A 24253-nucleotide genomic window follows, 5' to 3' on the forward strand; every position below is an offset into this window, starting at 1 on the left:
CACAAGGATTCTTATATGAAAAAGAAAAAGGAGAAGGACAAAAAATCTTTTTACAAGGATGCTTAGCAAAAAAGAGATAAGTTGAATAATGACACCTTGAATGATTTGAGAAAGAAGAAGCTATGTTTTCATTACAGAGAGCCTTGGGATTTATCTCATAAGTGTGCTCTCAAGGCTAAGACAAACAAAATGGAGTATTTATCAGTAGAGGAGTCAAAATCAAAGAGGGAGGATCAATACTTTGATTCAAATGAGGATAGCACTATAGAGGAGAGAAACATTCCTGAGGATGAGAAGTCATTGGCATGATTAACAAGGGCTCAAAAGGCAATCACATTTAAGGTTAGGGTACTATCCAGGGGCTAAAAGTGATCTCATTGAAACTGGGGCCATACATAATTTTATAGATGCACAATTGGTAGCCAAGAGAGGTTTATAGACTGAGGAGCATGTTAGTTTTAGAGTCATGGTAGCTAATGGAGACAAACTATTATACACTCGAAAGATATCTAATCTTCACATCAGGTTTGGAGATGGCTATGAGTTGGAGGATGACTTCTATGTAGTAGATATAGGAGACTACGATGTCATCCTTAACATGACATGGATGGCCTCACTAGTCGAGTTCATACTCAACCTAGAAAAATTGGAGATGAGGTTTTAGCATGAAGGGAGAACTGTTGTACTTAGAGGACTTTTAGATGGGAGTTGCATAGTAGTCTCCTTGAGGAGAATGCAAAGACTTTTTTGGCATAATGACATAGAGTGGGCAATAGAATGTTTGACTATTCTAGCTTCACAGAAGCCACAAGTGAAGAGTCATCCACTAGATATCCAAGAGATACTTGATAGACACACTAAGGTATTTGGCAAGATTCTGCATGGGGTTCATCCTAACAGGGGGATAAAGCATGTTATTGAGTTTGAGGAGGGAGCCAAACCATTATGATTACTCCCTATCATCATCCTAAGAAACACAAGGATGAGATAGAGAAGGAAATTAAGGAGTTGTCAGAGATGGGGCATATCAGGCCTAGTAAGAGCCCCTTTTCTTTAGTAGTAGTGTTGGTAAAGAAGAAGGATAGAACAATGTGCATGTGCATTGATTATAGGGCATTAAACGAGAAGACCATTAAGAATAGATATCCCATCCCATGAATAGATGAGATGATTGATGAGTTACATGGTGCATGCTTTTTTACAAAGATTGATCTATAGTTAAGGTATCATTATATTAGGATGTGGGAGGAGGACATTGAGAAGACAACTTTTCGGTGTCACTATGGCCACTTTGAGTTTTTGGTTATACCATTTGGGCTAACCAATGCCCCTGCTACATTCTAGAGTTGCATGAATCAGGTATTTAGAGAGTAGCTTAGGAGATTTGTCTCGATTTTCTTTGATGACATTTTAGTCTTCAGTAAGACTTGGGAGTAGCATTTACAACATCTTGAGATGGTGTTGTCCACTTTGGAGAAAGAGTCACTATATGCCAAGGAATCTAAGTGTGAGTTTGGGATGACTGAGCTACTAGATCTTGGGCATATCATTAGCATAGATGGAGTTTGGGTAGATCCTGAAAAGATTAGGGCTATTGTTGATTGGCCTACTCCTATGAATCTTACACAACTTAAGGGGTTCCTTGGTCTTTGTGGGTTTTACAGGAGATTTGTTAAGGGATTTTCATAGATCACCCTTGACAAACCATATCAGGAAAGGGGCCTTTGCATGGACAAGGGTAGCTTAGAGAATCTCTGACCATTTCAAGAAGGTGATGTCAACATGTCTAGTACTAGCTCTACTAGATCTCATGAAGCCATTTGAGCTTCATTGTGATGCATCAGGAGTTGGGATTGGGGAAGTCTTGATGCAAGAGAAGCATCCCATTGTTTTTGAGAGTTGGAAGCTCCATGGAGTGGAGAGGAGCTATTCCACCTATGATCAGGAGATGTTGGCTAGTATGCATGCATTGGCCAAGTTTTAACCCTACCAAGTTGGGGGGAAGTTTTTTTTATCAAAACTAATCACGACGGTATCAAATACTTCATGAACTAGTGTGATTTGAATGACTTTGACATTGAGTTTGTCAAAGGTAAGAAGAATATGGTAGTAGATGCTTTATCTAGGAGACCACATAATTGTTCTCTAGCTGAGATTACAAGAGATTAGAGAAATAAGATTACAACAAAGTATGTGAGGGACACTTGGGCTTCTAGAGTGATTGCAGGCACCATACAACATGATCATTACATAGTGATGGATGAATTGATTAAGTTCCAGGGAAGGATATATCTGATTCCTTCATCATAGTTTAGTGAGGTAATACTAAAGGCACTTCATGATGCACCTACACTTGGACATCTAGGGGTCTTTGTGACCTACAAGTAGATCCATCAACGGTTCACATGGAAAGGGCTTAAGGATGATGTTTAGAAGCATGTCAGGGAGTGTGTGGTTTGTCAATAGAATAAGGGAGAACACACATATCCTACATGGTTGTTATGAGCTTTGCCCATTCCAGATAGGAAATGGGAAAGTATTTCTATGGACTTCATCATCGGGTTACCACAAGTACAAGGCAAAGATTGCATCTATGTGATAGTTGACCAGCTAACGAAGTTTTCACTTCTTTGCTATTCCATCCACTTACACAACACATGTGGTTGATCTTTTCTTCAGAGAGATATTTAAGTTACATGGGTTACCTAGTTTTATTTTCAATGATTGGGATAGTAAATTTATGAGTACTTTTTGGTAGGAATTGTTTAGGTTGTGTGGTACAAATCTTACACCTAGCACTAGTTATCATCCATAGAAAGATGGGCAGACAAAGATTGTGAACAAATGGGTGGAAGGATATCTAAGGAACTATGTGACTGCACAATAGAGGGCTTGGGTCAAATGGCTACATATGGGAGAGTACTATTATAACACCACTTATCATATTTCCATCAAGATGACTCCATTCATGGCACTATATGGTTATGAAGCACCTAGTTTCATGGATCTAGTTTTGGGGGATAATAGAGTACCCAAAGAAAAACACTTCTTGTAGGATAGTCAGGATATTTTGAAGGTACTCAAGGATAATATATAGAAAACCCAAAATTAGCAAAAATTGTATGCTAACCAGCACTAGATAGAGCATAGCTTCGAGGTTGGGGATATGGTTTACCTGAGGCTACAACCATACAGATAGTCATCACTCAAGAAGAGTGGAGTAGAGAAGTTGAAGCCTAGGTTTTATGGCCCCTACAGAGTGATTCACAAGGTGGGCAAGGTTGCTTACGAGATTGAGCTTCCAGACGATAGTCAGGTGCATAATATGTTTTATGTGTCGAGGCTTATGAAAGCCATCATCATAGAGTTGTGCCTTCTACAGAATTGCCACCATTAGATGAGGAGGGAAAGCTTGTATTAATTCTTGAGGCTATTTTGGATATTAGGGAAAGAACTCTATGAAATAGGTTGATTAAAGAATATTTAGTCAAATGGAGATACCTTCTAGAGGAAGATGCTACTTGGGAGAGTGAGTAGGTACTACAACAAATAGGATTGAGATTGCTTAAGGACAAGCAATTTCAAGGAGGGCAAACTGTAATGTCCCCATCTTTTAGCAACTAAGTGGAGTTCTTAGCCTTCATGTTCTCCAAAGGCTAAGAGGAGAAATAAGAAGAAATTGATTAAATTAATTTCTTATAAAGTCATTAAATAAATTAAAATTAAAAGGTGATTTTATATTTAATTAATTTAATTTTCTAGAAGAACAATTAATTATTGTATGGCAAGGGAGAAGCTTCTAGAGAGTGCATTAATTATTGGAAAGGGGGAAGCTTCTAGTGAATGAAATTAATTAATAGTTTATTTCCTTCTGGAATGGTGAAGGAAAAGTATAAATAGAGGTGGGAGTTTCATTATTTAGCATCGGATGATGGTGAATTGCATTTGATAAGAACTTGGATGTACAATTCTATTCTTAGCATTAGAGGACATTCATCCTCTTTTGTAACATTCTAGATGTCATTCCCTTGGGGTTTGGCCTTTGGAATTCATTGGTATCAACTCATTAACAAATAACTTGGACACATTTCCAGCTATAGGTCGATTGGGTGTAATTAGTGAGTTGAAGATTTTGTTATGTATTTGACTTTATGATGCTGGAGTAATTAGTGAGCTTGCTATGTATTTCATTTTATTAGTTTGAAAACTAATATTATTTCAGAAGTGGTTCAATCTCCAATTTGCATAAATTCCTTCTTATTCATGTTATGTGGTTTTAAATCTATGCAAAGACATTACAATCTCTTTCAAAAATTGGTCAGTTCTTATGCATTTCCAGGGTGCCAATTACATATTCTAAGCCAAGAAGGAAGGCCAACAACTTTTCATAGTGAGAAGCTCAATGATGCCAAAAAGAAGTATGCTTCCTATGACCTAGATTTGTATGCTCTAGTCCAAGCCCTAAGAAAATGGAGGAACTACTTGCTTCGAAAGAATTTTTTTTTTGTATTTAAACAACCAAGCTCTCAATTTCCTTAATTCTCAAGATAAACTCAATAGTAAGCATATGAAGTGGGTAGAGTGCCTACAAGCCTACACATTTACCATCAAACATAAGAAGGGGGTGTAGAATAAGGTAGCTGGTGTATTAAGTAGGAGACTCCTTATAGTCCAAGAGATCCAACTAAAAAGCATATGCATTGAAATCTTCAAAGACCTATATGTTGATGACGAATATTTTTCTCAAATCTACAAGGTATGCAAGGAGTTCAAAAGTAACTTTCATGGAGAGTTTTCTAATTATACATTGCAAAATGATCTATTGTTGAAGGGAAGTCAAATTTTTGTCCCTAGAGGGTCAATGAGGGAAAATTTGATCCAAGATAAGCATAATGGGGTACTTAGTGATAATGTTGGAGTCAAAAATACTCAAGAGTTAGTCACTAGGTTCTATTTTTGGCCTAGGATGACTAGAGATATTAGACATTATGTTGAGGGTTGCATAATGTGCCAAAAACCAATGGAACATCCTCAAATGCTGGTCTTTATCAACCAATTCCAATCCCTAGCAAGCCATGGGAGTGTATAAGTATGGATTTTTTACTTAGTCTACCAAGGACAAGGAAGGGAGATGATAACATTTATGTGACTATTGATAGGTTTAGTAAGATGGCACATTTTGTACCTTGCAAGACCATACATGATTCTTGTTAAATTTCTCATTTGTTTTTCAAAGAGGTGGTTAGGATCCATGGTGTACCTATGAGCATTGTTTCAGGCATGGACACCAAATTCATGAGCCATTTTTGGAAAACACTTTGGAGAAGGCTTGGGACTAACTTGTCTTTTGGACCTTCCTATCACCCACAAACTAATGCACAAATAGAGGTGACTAATAGGAGTTTTGGAAACCTACTAAGGTGTCTCACAAATGAGTATGACTAGACATGGGACAAACTCAATGGGCAAGCTGAATATGCTTACAATGATACCATAAATCGATCTTCAGGTAAGAGTCCATTTGAAATAGTCTATGGTTTGAATCCTAGAGGGGTTTTTGAGTTGAGAGAATTGAAGGATGGAGTCCCAAGTAGTTTCTATGATGAAGAATTTTCCCAATCCATGAGGGAAGTCCATGAAAGTGTCAAGAATACACTAACTTAAAATGCTGATAAATTGAAGCAAAAGGTGGGTGCCTCAAAGAAGGAATTAAAGTTTTAGATAGGGGATCTTGTGATAGTGCACTTGAACAAACACTAATTTCCCAAAGGGATACCACACAAGCTCTAGATGAGAAGGTTGGGTCCTTGCAAAATACTTGCCAACTATCAGAACAATGCTTATAAGGTTGAGTTGTCTATAGAACTAGGTTTGTCACTAGTCTTCAATATTGTAGATTTGATTTCTTATGAAGGCCTTGCCCAAGATGCTGATAAGAGTATCCAAGAGGTCACGCAAGATATATCATGCCTCCACCTAAGCCCTCCTCCACCCCTACAAGTAGATAGGATACTAGATTCAAGAGTCTACAAATAGACTGGGAAGAAGGACTACTTAGAACATCTTATCAAATGGCTTGGCAAGGAGGATGCTGATGCTACTTTGATTAGAGAGACAAGTTTCAAAATGTTTAGAATTGGATTCAACTTTCTCAATTCAACTATGTTGATGTAGAGCTATCCCTTATATAGGAAACTAGGTTGTGGTGTGGCCTTTGATTTCTTTAGGTACCCCAAAATGGAGTCAAGAGAGGGCTCTACACCTTTAGGATAATGTTTCTCATAAACATGGTCTAGTCACCCAAAAGAGTACAACTAGATCTTAATAGCACGAAATCACTAGTTACTAGGTTTATGCTTAAAAGGGGAACCTATGTGTTTAAAGAGGAATGGAAAGGTTCCTAAACATTCAGCAGGCTCAACTTGATGGGTTAGAATAACCTAACTTATGCTAACAGTCTCAAGTAGCAAAATTGGCCTTTAGGCTTAGGAGCCTTAATTAGCCATGGTGTTTGTAAAGGAAGTATAAATTGGGATAATGAACAGGCTTAAACACCAATTGAGAAAATAGAGGGGTTTATCAAAGATCATATCCCACCACTAGAAAGGTTTTATCCATCCCCTAAGTGTCTGCAACACTTCAATACCTATTGTCTTGCACCAAACACATAGAGATGTTTGGCTTAGGGTTGGCTTGCAAAATTATATGCCTTGCTTTCCATCTCCCATCCTTAAATATTCCTATATTACATCCTCCTAACTTTAATTTTTCCAAGTGGCATGGTGTTCTCATAGTGGAAATGCAAGCTAGGGTATTTTTTCCAAAACTTGTAAATGAAATGAGGGTTTTGGTGCACCCAAGGAAGAATGTTAAGTATCTCTTGATGCTTATTACTTCACTACTTCAAACCATACACATTATTATCCTAAGAAATTCTAGTTTCAGGGTCAAACATTCATTTAATCTTTCCAATCTGTGCTAGTTCGTATACTTACATAATGCAAAAAATTACAAGGAAAAATGAGATCTTTTATTGATTCAAATTGCAAAATTACATGTTCTCTGTCTTCCACCTACCTAAAATGGCTATTTGAAGACCTTTCCCAACTAATCCAACTAGTTTTCAAAGGTTGTGACCATTGGGAATGATTAAGTGAAAGTTTGTTAAATGTAACAAGAAATTGTCAGCCTTTACTGAGCTCACTAAGGCATTGAAGACAATTTCTCGTATATGTCAAGCATTCAATGTTAACCAAGTTTAGAGATAGTTTTGACTGAGTTGGGTCAGTTAATGAAGGAATGTCAGCATAAAATCTATACTAACAGAGTTGGGTCTATTAACAAAGGGGTTCCTTGTGTTAATCTAGTACATAGTTTAGAAACCTAAGAACACACCTACCCTATCCTAGGACTAAAATGTGCCTAATGACCATAGTAAAAAACCCATGGTTTATAGATTACGAAATGGGGACTAGGTCTTACAAATAGGCTTATTTCAAACAAGAAACTACTTCTACCTATAACAAATATCTCATAGGTAAAAATGTCCTTGAGAGGAACTCATTAAGAGTTAGATATTATGGATGCTCTGGAGAATGGAAGAATAGTTGCTCCTACACCAGATGTGCTAACTTCTTTTGGTTGGGGGAATATGGTACAGAAGCACCTAGTCAAAGCCTCTCCATCTTAGTTTGATTTCTAGTTAGATTTTTGGCTTGCACTCACTCTACACTAGTACATTTGGACCCACTTTTCTATCAATTTTTTTGACCAAAGCTATCAATCCTCTTTATTTTTTGTTTTCATTCCTACGTTGGTCACAATTTTTTTTTCCCCGCTTTGTTCAAAATTTTGACCAACATTAGTTTGCCCAACCCAGGTTGGTCAAAATTTTGACCAAAGTGGGTCATAAATTTTTTTTGACTAACCAAATTTAGATAAAGTCAATGCAAAAGACTAGAAACACATAATATTTTTGTGCAGATTTTCTGAACTTTGGTGAGTGATATCAGATTAGCATTTTGTGGGATAGGGTTTGTCCATATACAAGTTTTAAGCCATGAATAATTTCTTTCTTGCAAGTGGTCATGAATCATGTGTGATTGTTTTCTTGCAGGTGGCCCTAAATCATGCAGGTATTCCTCTGCTTATTTCCCTATTGTTCTTAATATTGTAATTCTTATTATTCTAGATGTGCTCTCTACAAGAAAAATGATTAGGCACAGGTTCCTATGGAATGAACAGGGCATAACTTAATGGGAAGGATTGGTTCATAGTTGATTTCATGATTTGGGTGTTTGTAAATTGATTATTACAAGGTTTACTAGGCGATATTGAAAAGTGGGTCCTTTGTCTTAAAGGAGAAATTTTGCATTTTCAGGGCACATGACTCTTACTGACCTAAATAAGCATTCATTAGCCATCAAAGATCATTATTTAGCATAAAACAAGTGAGGCTTCGACGTGAGCTTGTTGGATAAGGTATTCACGGTTGGAAGACAAGGAGCTCTTTTTATACTTTTAAATAAGGGAGAGAAAAGTATTTTTCTCTTCAATAGACTTGGTCCTATTTAGTCTACCAACACTTGGATTGATAGATAGATTATGAAAGTTTTTATTTGATATCACTTTCTGATTTATGATTTCCTTCAGTCATCTTTAAAGGTCAAGTTCTACAGTAACAACAATATCCATGTCTAAAGTAACCTGCTTTTATACTGTACATCAAGAGCACTACATATCACATAAAAATGTATCCTAGTCCTTGTAGTCTGATTAGCTTAGAGCTCATAGCTCATAGTTTGTAGTTAGTTTGTAATATTTATTGGGTTTAGTATATTCTTTTCACTCTCATTAATCTTTGGAAAAGGCCAAACAAAGATATAAGACCATGAATGTCACCCTTATTAGGTCAGTGTTTCCTTCAAGGCCATTTCTCATGATACCTTCATATATCATATTCTTAACTATCACATGTCAACTAGGCATGTCAAATATCTTCATTTTATTGTATAATGCTTTGACTTATAATTGAATCACTCTTTATGGTTTGTAATAAGTTCTTCATAGTAATTATCTAGAGGTTCTATAATCTCTACAATTTTTACTAGGACTTTCATCACATGCTTTTTGCCCAAGTCTTGATATTTGTACCCTAAAATTGTCCTTAGAAGATTTTTCTCAACTTCATTATATAAAAAACCTAACTTTTAGGTACTAAAAACCAACTCTTTCTTATATTAGCATTTAGTCATATATTGTGCACTCTCAATGGCAGTAGTACTTGTAAGCCTGCCACATCCCCTAAACATGATCTATCACCATCAAAAATCTTCTTTTCAATGAGATCTTTTACCTTGTAAAAGCTCATACAAAACCTCAGTAGCTTTTTATCTACCTATTGAATGATCTCCTTCACTAACACTCAATCATAGTGCTTTCCACTATTGTACATCAATGCATCATATTACAAAAGTCTGTCACTTATTTTTCTATATTGTTTCATGGTATTAAAACCATAATGACTACTCCTTACAAATTTCATGTACTAGTACTGATTAGATGGTCACCATTATTATCAATTGATAATCTTTTCCACCTTTATGATTGTTTGGCCCTATAGGCCAAGCTTGTGTTGAGATGACTGTCATGTAATGATCCTCTCTACCTCTGATTATTTGGCCTGTAGGTGATCCTTGTTTTGAGATATGACTGTCATAAAAATTGTTTTTTTGCTGCCCTCCAAATTGTTGCTTGTCTAGCATTCATAAATTAGTGTTTTGGCATGTTGTTCACTTGTTCCATCTTGTTCTCAAGAAAATTTGTTTCTTAGCTGTGACCTTGATTGAAAACAATGATGGGGCTCTTAAATTTTGCTGATAGCTTTGAATCTCTATTCCTTTCAGCTCCATCACTCCTCACTTGTATGGTGCTTTCTATTTGTATTGTGCTCTAATAGTCCTTTGATAGTCTTCCCAATGAACCACTTTAAGACTGCATATGGTTATTAAGAACAATGCTGCCATCTTTTCTGGTCATTCATGCCTACCACTTTAAATAACTACCTTGATGCTTCAATGATCATTTTCCTTTACATGCTACTACATCATTGATTTGGATTAAAGTTAATTCATACTATTAACATACCTTCAACACTATCATAATAGTGTAGTTATCATTTGTTCATCATTTTTATTTATACATCCCTTTTACAACCTTTGCATGCTCACCATACCAGTCTTCAATACTATTAGAAGGACCTCATAGGTCTATCACATCATGACAATTCCCTTTGAGATCATGGAAAGATTTGAGACCTTAGTCTTCTTAGTGCATATTTTTCTATTACATAATAGACCTCTCTATTTTTTCATGTCCTCATAATGGTGTCCTCCATGACTGCTCTAATGGATACCTCTACTTTGTCTTGCATATCCTAGTCCACTGCTCTTAATTTCAATAGCAATATCTTTCTTTTAGGTTTACTGATTAATGTTCTATCATTTTAAAGCACTATATTTGATGACAACAATAAAATATAATATGTGACTATCCTCATTGTGACAGTCTTGCAACTTTTAATTTTTTTGTATTTTATCTTCTAAGGTCTTCAAGATCTATTTCTGCTCACTATGCATTAACATATTTTAGACACTCATTCCATGATTTATGACTTTAAAACCTATACCACATTTAATTTGATAAGAATGTTTTCTCTTAACTTTATAGTATTATACTTGAAAATCAAACCATCCAAAACTTTTCATCAATACAATAATGACATATTTTCTTTCCAAGAAGCATTGTCACCTAAACATTACTACATTTGCAAAGAAAGAGGGATCTACTAGAGTCTCCAGTTTGAGAAGATTGGGCATTTGTAGATGCTTGAGGAGATCTACTAGAGTCTCCAGTTTGAGAATGTTAGGCATTTTCCAAGGCACTAAGGTCCAGGTTGGGAAAAAAAAAGAGATGATAATGAGAGCATTTTATGCTAAGGCCCAACCATTGATCAATACATTCAACATGGAAGTTATGTGCATAGGGTAGCCCATAGACCTATAATTAGATAGGTTACTTATCATTAAAACACAACCAAGTGTTAAATATATGAACCAAGTTTCCTACGCATAACTCCTCAAGGTAGATGGGGCATTCTCTATAGTTTGTAGGCATTGTCTTCATGCAGAATTTTAGAAGCTCCTAAATAAGTGCTTCAACTGCTTCTCTTTGCATTTTACTCATTTTTAGTAAAAAGAAAAGAAAAGAAATACTTGTTTAAATAAAAGAAGCTAATAAATGTATAAAAGAAAAAATAGTCACTAGGGTTATCTGACCACTAGTCTACTACATCATAGTCTTTGAAAGAATACTTGAAATGATATATAACTATGAATTTCAAGTCCATGCATTAATTGAATTAAAATTACATGTATACCCCTAACCTATCTTCAAGTACTATAACAATAAATCCTTCAAGCAAATGGAACTCAAGGAAACACTAAATTCTGCAAGTTCCAATTATAATCAATGGACTACAAAAAATTGCTAACAATAAATAGAGTCGTATTGTTGTTTATATTGAGACATTTTAATAAAGTACATATTAGTGTAGCCTGATCTCCTATGGTGTTGGGAACATTCTAGTGGTTAAGTTATAATATAACAATAATTTAAGAAGTTAAGTATAAGAAAATTTGGAAAGACATCTGATAACAAACTTTTAAAGCTTGTCATCATGAATTTGATGATAAAAAAAAAATCGCTTCTACCCATTGAATATTCTTGGTATACCAATTATTTACATTCTATCAGAAAAAACAATATTTATTTGCAAAAAATGAGTAATCTTTTTAAATAAGCAATATTAAGTGACCTAGTTTGGACTGTCATTATGTGCATTTGTGATCCAACAAATCCAAGAACATGATGAACACCTTTAGGTTTGAAAAATAATCTCATGTGGAAGGTCATTGATAATATAGCAAAAATCTCCATAATGAGTAGATTGGTAGGTCTAACACATAGCCTTCCAAGCTAACAATAAGGTTCCATTATTGACACCATCTGTTAACTTCATAATGGTTTTTGATGCTTGAGTGCCAATAAACTTACCTAGTTTCTCTATTGGAGCTGAGTACACCATGAATGCCGAGCCACAACATGAGATGAGTTAGGAAAGACTTCAGGTGCCGACTGATCTTTATGTGCCGAGTAGTTTTCAGATGTCGAGTGAAGATCAGGTGCCGAGTAAAGTTCAAGTGCCGAATGACTTTAAATGCCAAGCAGAATAAAGTGCCGAGTGATATTCAAGTGCCGAGTCATAGATGATGCCGAGTAATACAAAAATAAAACAAGTGCCAAGTAAGCCAGTTTTGTTTAGGTGCCAAGTTATCCAGGAAAAAACATGTGCCGAGCATCAAGTAATGCTTTAGGAGCTGAGTAACTTAAAATATCAGCATAAGAGTTTGTAATTGCACAAACTATGATGCAAACAGTTTTTGTAGCTGAAATAAGGTAAATCTTGAGGGATTAAATGATAAGATCAAATCTTTTATCTTTCCTATGCAATCTACATGCAACCAATAAGAAAAATGATGAAGGCATGAAACCAATGGAAGAAGTGCAAACAATGAGCAAAAAATAGAGATTGAATATGGATCGAAGATCCATACCTAACCCTAAATCGTCAAATGTCTTTATAAGAAAGACAAAATTTCATTGTAAAGATACGAGCGGATATACAAGGGTGTATAAGGAAATCTACTTTTAGAACAAGGTTTATCAGATCACAAAGGATCAAGATCAAAGAAAGTAGAACAAGTGCCTGCATTCAGCGATCAAGGATTGTAATCTATCAGGTTCATTGCACCTAATACTTTCTAGCAATTGTATTAGAATGAAAATCCTATGGTGATAGGTTAGCTTAACAGCTATTTCGTAGATCCTTTAAATAGGTGATTAAATCCTTTAACAGGGTGACACTTCATGTAAAGTGTTTGTAAATCCTCTAACCAGGTCACTATTGACACAGTGTAAAGCCTTTAACAGGGCAGGCCTTTAATAGGGCAGACCATCATAAGTGGTTGAACAATATTGCTGCAGTAATTTTTGTGGGTATCATCCCCACCCCAGTTTTACCTTTTTATTTCTGGAGGGTTTCTAGGTTACCAAATTCCAGTGTTATGTGTTGTTGATGCATGTCTTAGTTTCATGTTTACTTGATGTATTTACATGCATGCAATTTACTTCCATCTCAAAGTTTTATTGGTTAAAAGTGTGATACTTCTGATTCACCCCCCCCTCTCATAAGTATTCTTCCTATTTGAATATTCCAACAATTGGTATCAGAGCATCCAGGTTCTCACAAGGAAAATTTTGACAGCTTGGAGAAAAAGATCTAAAGATGGAGGTTTTCAAACTTGGAAAGATCATTGAAAACCAGGTGATTGATGTGCAGCTTGCTCTACAAAAAGTAGAAGAAGCAAGAGTGGAATTAAGAAAATCCTTAAAGAGAAGAAAGGAGATAGCCATTGCTGAAAATGATATACAGTACAAGGAGGTTGATACCACACAAGTGTTTGCCAATGGAGACACTAAAGAATTTGATGTAGCAATAGCAGAACTGATGGAGAAAAAAAAAGTTCAAGCAGAGGAGATAAGATCTCTCAAGATGGAACATGAATCACAGGCCATAATGATATGTGAAATTACTGAACAAAAGAAAAGAGCAGTTGCGGATAAAGTCATGATGGAAAATGACAAAAGAAATCCTGCAAACAGACTTGAAGAAAAATGTACTAAATTGACAAGGATCTCAAACCTGCAGATGGATACACTTGCCCAAATGATGAACCTTCATCATGAACTCAATGTGAAAGATATTGAGATCTCTACTTTGAAGACGCAGAATGAACAAATACAGAATGAATTGAATAGAGAAAAAGAGGTAGCAGAGAATCTCAACAAGTCAAGTGAAGCCATCAAGTATTTTAAACAATTGATGAAATTCCCAAGATCCACCCATGATACATCAGGACTTGGATACAACAACACTGAAGTTGGAGAATCATCAAAGAGTGCTAAACAAAGAAGTGAAAAAGGTGGATTCAAAACCCACTTGTCATTACTGTAATAAGAAGGGGCATACAGCTAATGTTTGTAGGAGTAGAAGATTTAATCAATCAAACACACCCAAGAGTAAGAACTTCTGTCACAAGTGCAACATGCAAGGACATATGATACAAGATTGTAGATCCAATGTCATAAGGACTCAGAGATTTGATGGACATTGTTATAATTGCAAGAAGTATGGACATAGGGCATCTGAATGCAGATCAAAACCTATGTGGACATAAAATCAACCAGCAAAATCAAAAGGGAATGGAAGTCATTATCATTGGGATTAGAACACCAGGTATAGCTGTCATTATTGTCAAGAATATGGACATATGCCCCAAAACTACATAAGAACACATTTCAAAGGAAACTACAAGAGATGGTTGAACCAAACCACATGTTTCAGTTGTCTGAAAACTGGTCATACCAATAGAAATTGTCCTACAAGGTCAAAGGTGCCCAAGACTGAAGAAAATAAGGGCAAAGAAAAGATTGATGTCAAAAATATAAGAGGGCAAATGAATAAGACTTGGAAAAAGAAAGACGAGTGCAACACATCAAGTGGAGGGATCACTTCACCCAATGGGTCAAGTGATCACACTTCATCAAACTAAGCATGAGAAGTATACAAGACTGATATACAAAGCTATATCACACATCAGTCCCAAGACAAAGAAGCTATGCAAAGTATAAATCTACATGAGACAAGATGTCAAGACAAAATCTAAATGATGTTGTCAAGCTATCTTTGGATGTTGAGTTAAACTCCAACACATGCCGAGCTCCTAACAGTGACTGAGTTGATAACTGATGTCGAGTTAGGTCAAATTTTTTTTTAGAAGTCGAGTTAGCAGTTGAGCATTTAATGCAATGAAAATAGGGTATATTATCATAATTTTAATCAGTTTTACACATCATGATCAAGAAGCAAAGAACAGAAAAAGAGCAGAGTAACTTCACAGCAAAGAATCCAGCATTTCAAACAGATTGCAACCTCTCCCAACATGTTTTCATTGATCTTGAGGTATTTTTCATTTGTGCTGAGCTACGCAATTTTATATTTTAGAAACCCTAGTTTGCATAAATGGCATCAAGTTCCAAGAAAATTGAGGACAAAGAGTCATTTGAAGTTCAGTTAGTGTCCAATGAGGTCAAGCAACCTAATTTTTGTCCCATACCTAAAGTAGCATACAAAAATGACCCAGCCAGAGCTCTCTCCCAAATACCCCCAAAAGTTGTAATGGTTCAAGACATTAGGAAATGCTACAATTGTAAGATAGGTGCCCTAGGAGATATGGAAATAAGGAAAGCCTATGAGAAATTGTGCGTAGATGGAGTCTTAAGAGATGAATTCAAAATTGTTGAAAGAAAGGGTTTGACCCAAGTTTTGAGCTTTCCCACCGTATTCAAGATAGAATTGGTTAGACTTGTGCTGAGCATAATTCATGGTGGTAGTATGTGGTTAGAAGATATTCCCATCAAGTTAACCAAAGAAATCATACATAGAGTAACAAGGTACCCAACCCTAGATCAGTTCAAAACCTTGAGAAGTGAATTGAAGGAGGTTATTGAAAAGAACACTAGTGCTCACTAGAATAAGAGAGGAATGAAAATTCACACCATACAGGATCCTCTAGTTGAATTTGCTATTAGATTCATCGCCCATAAGTTTTACCAATCTAGTAGACTCAACATTGTACCATGTATTGTAGTAGATGCAGGCTAAAAATTGGTGAAAAAGGATCATACTTATGATCTTGCAGAACTGCAACTACAACAGATTAATGAAAACCTAGCTGCCATAAGAAGGACAAAGGGCACTCAATGAAAATTTGAAGCAATTCTAGTTTGTATATTCTTCTATGTTCAAAATGAGTTTCCCTCTTTTGGAAAAGTGACATGGAGGAATGATAGAACAATCATTGCCCAAATCAATGAATATATAGAACAAATGGGAGAAAATTTTGATACCCTGATGACAAGCTATTTCGAAGATTTCAAGAAATCCATGAAACAAAGGGTGAGAATACCAGTTACTTTAGTAGAAGAACATGTTAATGATTTATGTTTCTTGGTTGATATTGACTTCACATACATCCAAGCAGCAATTCCAAGAGTGAGATGGCTAAGGCCATTTGGATATGAAATCAATGTTGATGAGGCATCTGCAGCAATAATTGCATTATTGGCAGAAGAAACAGATAAAAGTGCTCCACATTTTGGCACTTATGATGTAGTAAGGTCAAAAATAAACATGGAATTAAAGACTGCTTCCACATTAAAGAAGAAAGACAAATTGTTAAAGAAGATTAAGAAGAAATTTGGTGAAGAAATTGAGGCTAAAGCAAAAGAAGAAGAAGATGACAATGATGATGAAGATGAGCAAGAACAAGGCCCAATGGAATTAATTCAAGGACTGGGTGAAGACAAGGAGGAAGGTGCAGAAGACAAAGAAGCCAAGGAAGCACCAACTAAAGGTGAGTCAAAGAAAAGAAAGGCAACAAAACAGCCTCCAGCTCAGCATAGACCAAAGAAATCTGCCATGCCATCACCTCAAAAGCCTACAACACGAGCTACAACAAGGGCCTCCACCCAAAAGGCTAAAGAGGAAGTTACAAAGAAGAAACAAAGCAAGGAAACACAGGAAGAGATGGGGAAAAGAAGAAGATATGTGGCTCAACCTAATACTGATGAAGAAGATCAATCTAAAAAGGTAAGCCATTCTTCAGTTGATATTTTATGTTAAAAGATTGGAAATGGTGATTTAAGCAACTTAAATAAAGTTGATTTCAATAAGTTTACCAAAGAAGAACAGAATAGGATAGAAGAAACAATCTATGGAATGATGCCACAGTTCAAGTACATTCCACTTGAACTAGATGGACAATTGCCAAAAGAACTATCTAAAATTGTAGAAGACAGATGGCATTTTTGTTTGAAAATGGAAAAGGAGATGAGGGAATCAACCCAAGCAAGCATATTGCCAGATTTGACTAAGGAACAAGTAAAGAAAGCAGTCAAAAAGCATAATAATAGGTTTACTCCTAAATATATGACATTCTTCATACTCCAAAACAAGATGGAAGAAATTGTTCAAAGAACAATGAAATCATGGAAAAACTTGTACAAGAAGATTGAAGATTTTCTTGAAGAAGAATACAAGGAAGAAGCTGCTACTTCACTAGAAGAGATGAGAAAAAGGAGAGAAGAGAAGAAAATAGTAGAGAAGGGAGAAGAAGAAAAGAAAGTAGAAGAAGAAAAGAAGATAGAAGAAAAAAAGAATGAAGAAGAAAAGAAAGATGGTGAGGAGGAAGAGACACAAAAACAAGATATAACGGCAACTGCTAAGCAAGAGCAGCAACTAGATCAGAGTGTGCAAGATGTACACAATTGCCACCCTCTAGCCCTCCTCAAGTATCCATCACACCTGAAAAAACTATAACTATTATTGATGTTCCTAATACTTCTGGTCAGAATATCAATCCATTAACTGCAGAAGATCTCAAAAGAATCCTTGACCAATCTACACAACAAGCAATATTATGTGCAGATCCAGTATTGGTCAGTATGGATGAATTGCAAAAACTAGTAGAAAGCATAGTTAGAGATAAGGTGAATCCACAAGAACCACCTTCCATCATCTCTATAGCTACTAGTGGTTAACTTCAAATGCCAACAGTTATCTCAACAGGCATAGTTGATACTACAATACAGAAGCCGAGTGCAGCTGTAGAAGAAGGAATAGAACAAACAAGACAAATAGAACAAACAGAACTGAAATGTCCCTTTAGTGATTTTATATGATATTTCATGCCTCTAATCAGATTTTCAAAATCAAACAACTAATATCACAAAGATCCACCAAATTTCTCAAGAAACCCCAAATTGGGTATGTCGAAAATAGTGCCAAAAGCTTCACAGCTTCACCTTTTATTAATAAATATGAAAGTGGAAATTTTTACAAAATATTGAGCAGAATAACAGCCTATAAAATTACATTTCCAGATCTATATAACATGCACACAATAGCTCCCAAACGGAGGACAAAAACAATGCTCATCGGGCTCCCGAAAATAGCACAAAATAGCCCGGAATCACCACAAAAACTTAATAATCTATCACAAAAGTATAATCATATCCAAATACATATTTTCAGCTCTATTTTAACATTTAAAAGTTTGATATACAGCAGCAACCCAAACTGATATGAAATACTCAACCGGAAACACCGAACTCTTACAAAAAATACACTCAAAAACTCACAAATCTGCACTGTTCAACACAAAAGCAAACTCTGCATGAGCATGCACATGGAATGGCTTCAAAATCCCATCCTTAGCCTTCCTAGAAACTTGCAAACTCCCATTCTTGGGTCTCCCTGGAAACCTGCAAATTTCCAAATATTTCTTGTCCTCAAGCAATGGCTAAACAGTAAACCAATCAATCCACCTGGATCCCAAATATAGTCATGAACTATACTACTACCAATTAAAACAGGCTCCTGCAATATCCTCTGCAATATGACCAAGAGAAATCCATAATCAAACTGACAATTATAGCTCAACTAAACTCCAAAATCACCACTGCCACAGTCGAAAACCCATGAGACACAAACTCTTAGAACATCAGAACCCAAGTAAAGGGGACAAATCAAATTGCCAACATAGTAAATACCATCAACATATCCCACTGGCCTATACAGAATGTACAATCCAACTCTGCAACAATGGTGAACGCTCTCGAATGAAACTGTACCAAGTATGGATAATCCACACACTATACAAATCTTGCAATCAACACAACTCTGCAAATCACTGGCCACTGTCTCATAACCATAACTCCCATGAATTGCTGATGGTAAAAAGACATTACAAGATAAAGAGCAAGAAATGGAACCCAAACCAAGTTTGTCTGCCATCAACTCCTCAGCACAAGGATCAAATGCTAACTGATGTACATACCCTGCAATATAATGTTGATAAAAAAAACCAACCTCAGTCAACAGCTCACCATGAACAAGTGATACAACCCACTATGACTGATCACTAGCTAAGTCAGGAGATGTCATAGCCAAAGGAGTAGAATCAATAACAACACCCACTGAAGCATCACTCCAAAACTCCTGCTCTAAGTCATGTATTATCAAGCTGTCAATTGCAAGACCTATTGCCATGTCGTGCCCATCACAACTCTCATCCCGAGGCATCAAACTATCCCATAACTAATGATAAGCACTAGGAACCAAAGTACATCTCTGTATCATCATCTCATCAACATGGTCATCAAAGGTGAATTGATGAGCATATCTCACAATGTAATGTCAATAGAATGCGCCAATCTCAATTAGTGGCTTAGACTACAATCTAGATGTAACTAACTGCAATTAATCACTAACCAAGTTGGAACTGACTACTACCTCTGAATACATCGCCAAGGGAGTAGTATTACTAGCAGGAACCATGCCAACTGTTAGTTCACCAACATCACACATGGTATTTGATACATCATCTCTAGTCTTCGTGCCATTAGTACTAGAGGTCACCACCATGTCAGGCATACCACAACAATTTTTTGTAGCACCCAACTCAACTGAACCTGACTCTAGTGGGGAAAAACCCGATATGCCAATGTTAGTATCAAGGATGGATGCATCCCCATCTCTACTATCTTTGATAATCTTGACCATGGACATCCTCGAATCACCAGACACCATAGCTTGTGACTGTATAGAATCTAGTAAAGACTGTAGTTGCTCTACCGCCATGGTCACCTTAGCCAAATGAAATTGTGACTCCTTGAAAGCCAACTGTGTACTCTCAATAATCTTAGAAGTCACCTCAAGCTGCTGAGTAAGCTCACTCACCTCATCTTCCTTGGCCAACAATGCATCATATGCTGTACTGCCCCACTCCATAAGATAATCTCTGTCAGCTACCAACTGCATATAATCTTGTCTCAGAATTTGAATAGCCTCCCATAAAGAGTGGAACTCTGTCAAGGAAAGATAACTTCCACCCTACTCATCACTAGTAGGAGAACCCCATCCATAAACTGCTAACAATTGACGAGCAGCATTGAAATGTTGGCAAGCGATAGCAATGTCTCGCTCACTAACTCTCAACTGATTAGACACATGATGGCACTGGCTTGACTATCTCCTACAAACCTCCTTTGATGCACTATCTAAAGGAGTATCCTCAAAGTTACTAGTCTCTAGAGTATTACCATCCATATCCTGTGAATCAACTCTAAAGCTCATATCAACATATAGAGTATCAAAAACTGTAGCACTACTATCCAACTCCTTTGTACCCAAGGAAACTAAGTCTTCAAAACTACCCACTGCATCCTCCTGGATGTCATCAATGCCAATATGATCCTAGGACTCATCTGTACACACTGCCAAATATGAAAGATCATCAACACATTCCAGCAAATATGGTCGACTGGATATATGTACAAAGCCCAACATCGGTGTATAAAAACTAATACCAACATCAGACAAGCTGCTAGCACAAGAAAAGAGAACACCGTGCAATCTGCTAATCAAATCCATGATAGCACCCAAACAAACATTGCTACCAAAAAGTGTTAAAGATCTCCAGTCAACTGAATCCCAAATGCCAATATAACAATCTCGAGTCCATATCTATAAACTAGAATCAATTGGTAACTCAAGAAAAATCCTCACTTGAGTAATATGACCAATACCAACTAACTCCACATACCTATCATGATGAGATAATGAAGTCACAATACTATCTTTGTTCACTTTCAGTTGGCTAGACAAATCGTGTGAAGTACTACCAACCTCAACCTCATGTGATGAAGCATCTAACTGTGCCTGGTACTCTTTCTCAGCAAAGTCATGAATGCTCAATGTCTTCTCATCTCTACCAGGTATCTCACCATCATGCACAACAACATCCTCATAATCATCATCCTTGAGGTCAAATCTATCTATCACTCTTTGACTAAAATCATCAAATGTAGTTACCTGATCATGACCTTGAGTAGTCATTCCATGATACCACCAATCATAGGCTGCATCTTCCAAGTGTAGACTTGCAATTTGAATAGCATCACTCTCCTTCATGGGGTTAAGTGTGAAGAAGGTTTGTAATTTTTGTAGCCATGCTCTAGCTGAAATTTTATTTGTTCCATCAAAAGTAGGTGCTATAAACTTGCTTGTTTTATTTTTGAGCTCTCTTCCACTTATGTCATGCTCCCTTCTGTACTCTTTCTTGGGCATCAAAGTGTTCATCATATCCACATATTCTCTAAAAGGAACTAAACTGTGAAAGTCATCATCTAAACCATTGTAAGTAGCTCTTAATGCAATCAAGTTACCTGTAACCTCTTCCATGGGATTAAGGGCTGGATTTGGCACTGGTGGCTCATCTGCATGCAAAAAAAAGTTTTTGTTGATTGAGAGGGCGTGAGTTTTAGATTTTTTGACTCCTTTGAAGTGCTCCCTTTCTCATTAATAGATGCAACTCCTTGCAATTTTTCTATCAATATTCGCAAAGCCTCTCTAGTTTCTGCCAAACTATCCACTGTTTGCTTCTGAGTATTTTGGATGTCTTGGAAGAATTTCTTTGCCATCTCATCTAGATTAGCTATACTTTTTTCCTTCCTTGGATTTTATACTTTTACTTTCAAGTGGAGGTTTGATCAAAATTTCTTTATTCTTTTCTCTTTCACTTAGTTGCATGCAACCATAAATTTTGACATGCAGCCGATTAGAAGCAACATGCAACTACCAAATTCACCAAGAACTAACATGCAAACGATTAGAAGTAGAATGCAACCATAAATTTTGACATGCAGCTGATTAGAAGCAACATGCAACCATAAATTATGACATGCAAGATCTGGGTAGTTGTCAAAACTGACATGCAAGATTTGGGTAGCTGTCAAAATTGACATGCAAGATCTGGGTAGTTGTCAAAATTGACATGCAAGATCTGGGTAGTTGTCAAAACTGACATGCAAACTTCTACAAACCCTCAAGCTGGCAAGATCATGGCTTTGATACCAATGAAATGTCCCTTTTGTGATTTTATATGATATTTCACGCCTCTAATCAGATTTTCAAAATCAAAAGACTAATATCACAAAGATCCACCAAATTTCTCAAGAAACCCCAAATCGGGTATGCCGAAAATAGTGCCAAAAGCTTCACAGCTTCACCTATTATTAATAAATCTGAAAGTGGAAATTTTTACAAAAATTTTATCAGCATAAAATCCTATAAAATGACATTTCCAGATCTATATAACATGCACACAATAGCTCCCAAACAGAGGACAAAAACAATGCTCATCGGGCTCCCGAAAATAGCACAAAATAGCCCGGAATCACCACAAAAACTTAATAATCTATCATAGAAGTATAATCATATCTAAATAAATATTTTCATCTCTATTTTAACATTTAAAAGTCTGATATATAGAAGCAACCCAAACTGATATGAAATACTCAACCGGAAACACCAAACTCTTACAAAAAATACACTCGAAAACTAACAAATCTGCACTGTTAAGCACAAAGGCAAACTCTGCATGAGCATGCACATGGAATGGCTTCAAAATTCCATCCTTAGCCTTCCTATAAACTTTCAAACTCCCATTCTTGGGTCTCCTTGGAAACTTGCAAACTCCCATTCTTGGGTCTCCTTCTCCATAGGTTTGGTAGCCTCTGAAGAATAACAAAGAAATGAGCAAAAATCAAGTTCTGAAATCAGCCCAAAATGCCTCCAAACCCCTTAAAAGAGGGCATAACCCTAACTCACGTCCAAGAGGGGTTAATAAAACATATTTTAATAATAATCTTCATTTATTAGTCCATTAGCTTCCAAAGATTATCCCCTTTTTCCAAAACTTCACCTTTTTGGGCCTGCCTGCCTTAGCAAAGATTATTATTTTTAATTATTTGAAAAGGGGACATGACAAGGATAGAATATTACATCTGATCATACAACACAAATACAAGGTGCACTTCCTAAGATTACCATAATTGATCAAGATAGAAGACAACAGGAGGAGGAAACAGTGGAAACCCCTAAAGAGCAGGAGGCAATACAAACATTGATAAATTTGCCTACCTCGGGAAGTCCTTCACACCAACCATTGCAAATATCTATACCAACATCTAGTACTACAAAATTTTCAAGGGTACTTCACTATGGAGACCCCAAATTAGATGAGGAGATAGTCATACCAGGCTATGACTGAAAAACTATAACCATTGATCAAATAAATGAGGTGCAGGAAGCACTGAATAGGAGAAAAAGACAAGAGATACTCAGGAAGGAGTATAAACAAAAGAAAACACTACATTAGATTAAGGACATCTTTATGGATGCCTTTAGTTTGCAATCACCAGATGAGTCAAAGCATATCACGGAGCAATCGACAGATATTGTTGACCAGGTGACAAATGAAGACCAAGAGACAAATGCAAAACTTATGGAATGGTCTGAAAGAAAATTTTAGGGAAAAGTAAATGAGCAAATATCAAGTCAAATTGCACTTTCCTAGGTTGAATTGGCAAAGTTAATTGAAAATGTGAAAAAGGTACTTGAGAATATATTCTCATTGTACAAAAAGTTGTGTCACTTTTCATACTTCACACAGGAGACTAGCTAAAAGACAATGAGCTTGGAAAGAAATTTAAATATTTCTAACATGCAGCTACCTAAAGATCCAACTCAAAGTGAGAATCATTTTACCCAGATGCTTCACACTCAAAAGGAAATAGCTGTGTTAACAGCAGAAGAGGCCAATATCAAGGCAAAACTGATACAGCTCCAGTCCTCCATTACCCCACATTTAGAAATATTCCATAAAGTGAAAGTCTATGCTGAAACTATTCTCAAGAAAGACCCTAATCTTTCTACATCATATGGACTTATTCATCTTTCTGCAAAGACTTCCATCCAACATAAGTCACTAGAAATTGCTTTAAACAATTGGTATGCAGCTCTTAGGATGATTATGGAGGTAAACAACACATTTTTGGCTAAATATGATCTTAACCCTTAAACATTCTTTGACATAAGTGTCAAAAAGGGGGAGAAGAAAAAGAGATATAATAGGGGGAGATACAGACATTATGAAGATGAATTAATGGG

The 24253-nt window shown here is 36.3% G+C and overlaps 1 pseudogene; it reads left to right on the forward strand.

The window, feature by feature from the left end:
* Window positions 1-24253, forward strand: part of LOC149573098 (methylthioribose-1-phosphate isomerase-like) — a 107508-nt pseudogene that overhangs the window by 58295 nt on the left and 24960 nt on the right.

Source organism: Cupressus sempervirens, chromosome 2 (assembly GCF_028749045.1).
Source record: "Cupressus sempervirens isolate cs-2001-9-10 chromosome 2, ASM2874904v1, whole genome shotgun sequence".
Taxonomy (NCBI): Eukaryota; Viridiplantae; Streptophyta; class Pinopsida; order Cupressales; family Cupressaceae; genus Cupressus; species Cupressus sempervirens.